Source organism: Tachysurus vachellii, chromosome 7 (assembly GCF_030014155.1).
Source record: "Tachysurus vachellii isolate PV-2020 chromosome 7, HZAU_Pvac_v1, whole genome shotgun sequence".
NCBI classification, from domain to species: Eukaryota; Metazoa; Chordata; class Actinopteri; order Siluriformes; family Bagridae; genus Tachysurus; species Tachysurus vachellii.
Window position 1 is genome coordinate 3735040 of NC_083466.1, and position 3926 is coordinate 3738965.

A 3926-nucleotide genomic window follows, 5' to 3' on the forward strand; every position below is an offset into this window, starting at 1 on the left:
ACCTTTTTTTTTTTTTTAGCTGCAATGCATTCTAAAACTTTGAACCCATTCTGTCTCTGCTCCTTCTAATATTGGATTTCTCATTAATCATTTGTAAATAGAAGGTGTATTGAACCACCAGAGCTCTGGAGCTGGCTGTCCAGCCACACTCCATAACCAGGCTAAGAGGGCCATTGTAAGGGAGTAACTAGACTCCCAATGGTCCTCTGAAAAGATGAGAGATCTTGCTGGAAGGACAACAATCTCAGAAATACTCAATTAATCAGGCCTTTATGGTAGAGTGAATAGACAGAAGCCACTCCTAAGTAAAAGGTATATGGCAGGAACCTAAAGACTTGATGAAAAAAAATCTTAAACTGTTCGAGCTAAATTTCAAGCATGTCTGGTGAAAACCAGGCATTTTCTCAGGAACTTGTAATACTATCCTTGTGGTAAAGCATGCTGGTGTCATCATCTTACTACTAGAGTGCAGGGAAAAAGGAGACTGGTTAGAATTGAAGGAATTTCAGACAAATGTAGAAAGATCTGCACACAATTTCCGACTGGAGTGAAAGGTCACCATTCAGGATGTCTACCATTATTTGTCATTGTGGATTATGTAGACTATTTTAACTGAAGGGGTCTAAGTAGGTTGGGAATCTTTTATTTTTTCAGTGATTTTAACAGACTGTCATACAACAGGTATTTAGAAAGATATAGACTCAAGAGGTCTGGATGTTTGCAGTCATTTCACTCTGCTAGTTTAAGCATAAATAGTCAGAAATTCCAAGTCAAGCTTAGGAGTCACACTCCGTCACCATGACAACAGTCACCAGGCAACTCTCATTCGTCATCCTCCTCCTCTTACCTCACCTCATGTCCCAACCATCTGCCCTTTGGGCTGCATCGTCCAGTGTTTGCCCACAATGCAACAGTTACTTTTATACATGATGCTCTAACACAGGCAATGCTAGCAAGTCTAGAAGGCATAACATCGAGGTGCATAAATAAAGAACATGTTTCAAACAAAATCAGACATGAGCCGAAAAAGGAGAAGGAATACAAATGATTTTTATTTTCCTTTTAGTCCCCCAAAAAAACACTGAGCAATGATCATCAACAGTGAATAATGCGTGAGCTGATAATGAAATGACACTGCGATGTTGACTTCAGAGCAACGTTTCCAGAACGTTTTTGGTGTTGCATTAGTGTGTGTGGCCAGCCCCCACAACAATGCTCCTTCGAGCTCAATTCAAGTACGATCATGTAAAAAAAAGGAAGAGTTTATATGTAAGGACGTAAAACGACAGGACGACGAATAAATGGTTTGCTGTTTGTTTCTATTCCAGATACAATTTGTAAAGGTCCAGTTATGTAAAATATGGATAATCAACTAGCATGTCTGACTGGCAACCTGTTACATTTCAATGATGCATTAAAAATGAGTTTATGGCTGTTTGAACAGTCCAGAGTGGTTATGTTTATTTCCTTTCTGATCTCTAACCTTGTTGCTAGTCTCTGGTCTGACCAGCTGCTTTCAGCTATTAAAAATAATTTACACAAAGACACAATTGAGTAAAGTGTAACAGAGGATCTGCTACACGAGCCACGTCGTAATCATGTCTGCTACAATATTTACTTGAAATACTTTTGCTGTCCGCATCCAGACCGCCATCTACAAATAGGATGACCCCTGTTCCAAAGTCTTGTTTTCAAAAAGACCACTCAATTAGAAATGAATTGAATGAAAGTGCTGTGTTGATGAAAAATGGAGGTAAAGTCTACAAACCAACTCTGCATTTCAACAGTGTTTTTGTTGTGTTAACACTCATTAACTTCTAATTATCCTTTGGGCCATTTCGTTGTTTCCATTTGACATACATTATTAGCCCAAGAAATCAACTATGTTGGATACATTTAAATTGGGATTAATGAAGCCAGCTACACCATCTCTTGAAACAACACTCTCACTCACTCACTCGTTTTCCACTGCTTATCCGAACTACCTCGGGTCACGGGGAGCCTGTGCCTATCTCAGGCGTCATCGGGCATCAAGGCAGGATACACCCTGGACGGAGTGCCAACCCATCACAGGGCACACACACACTCTCATTCACTCACGCAATCACACACTACGGACAATTTTCCAGAGATGCCAATCAACCTACCATGCATGTCTTTGGACCGGGGGAGGAAACCGGAGTACCCGGAGGAAACCCCGAGGCACGGGGAGAACATGCAAACTCCACACACACAAGGCGGACGACCAAAGTTGGAGGCAACCTTGAATGCATGAACAACAGGTGATGCATGGGGAAACTTAAGCAGGTGTGTAGCCTGACTGAATACGTGGAAAATTCCCCATGTAACTACTGACATTCTAAATATGGCTGTTAAGTAGCTAGTTGGTAAGCTAATAGGATTTGGTCAATTGTTTGCTAGTTTCCAGATATACTTTGTACGACAAGTAGCCAGGCGTGAGGCACAAAAGTCGTCAAGAGTGTAAGACTGTGGATAAAGACGTAGGGCTTCCATCGTATTGCTTCCTTATTGTATATGTACCCAAGAAAAGACATATAATAAAAGACGACTGGCGATATATAATTTATGAGCCTGGTAATCTCGACGCGTGGCTGTAGTCTATGTCCGTGTGGAATGTGGTTTAAGTGAAAGCAATCGTTCAGGTATATGTTTTGTTGCGGTCTAGGAGGTAAAGTGTGTGTGTGTTTCAGAGAGAAAGAGACAGTGAGAGAGAGAGAGAGAGAGAGAGATAGTAAAAAAAGTATTTCTCACAGAGATTTGTCTGTCTGCCTGTGCTGTTTTCTTTTAGTGCAAATAAGTTGGTGGCTAAATTCAAGGTATCAAACGGAAAGACTGAAGTGAAATTATTGTGAAAGCGTTTCCACAACCTCATGTGGCAAATAATATTGCTCTTATCATTCAGCTATCTATTAACGTGCCCTAAAAAAAGTAACATGGTGAACATGTACAGTATGAAAGAAATGTGCATTTAAGAATAAAATTCGAAGAGGAGCATATCCTAAATATTTGAAGGGCTTATAATTCCTACGTTTCTAAATTTTATACTTGTCTAAAAAAAAGAAATATTTTATTTTGTATGTATGTGTATATATATATATATATATATATATATATATGTGTATGCATATATATATATGTGTATACATATATATATGTATACACATATATATATACATATATAGTCAAAAAGATTGAAATAAGTATATCTATGGTGCCCCACATTCTTAAGGGCTGAAAAAGTCATTTGAAAGACTGATATTATTTGGTCTTTTTTTTTTTTTTTTTTTGGGGGGTTGGAGAGATCAGCTACTGTATGAAAAGATCTACATGTTCATGCACTACTGTAATTATAATACTGCCATCATAAATTTCAGCATAAAACTTGTCGAGGAGCTACACTACAACTGTGTAAGTGTGTGTGATAAGAAGTTTTCGGCTTTTTTTCTCTTCTTCCTCTTGAGTATTGATTTATGAAACAACAAAAATAATAACTTTTTTTACACAACTATCTATATCTGTGTGGCAGCATGGGAAAACCCTAAACTTTTTTTTATTTGCACACATCTCAAAGAAGACGAAAAAGGTATTGCATTTGAAAGCCTCCCAAAATGAAATGGGGAAAAAAATGAAAACACCACCACAGACAAAAAAAAACAAAAAAACACAACTATAAAAAATAAGTTCTCACTTTGATTATTAGCGTCAACTGCATCTTTCATAACCTGGGGTGCAAAAATCGTGCACTGCGAGTTCATTTTTGTCAGTTCTGTTGGTTAAAATTAAATCCCGCTATCATTAAAGCCTTTTTCTTAGGTAATTAAAAAAAATAATAAATTATTGTCCTATGTCACCTGTACAGTGTGTGTGTGTGTGTGTGTGTGTGATGACATCACACTGTCAAAGTA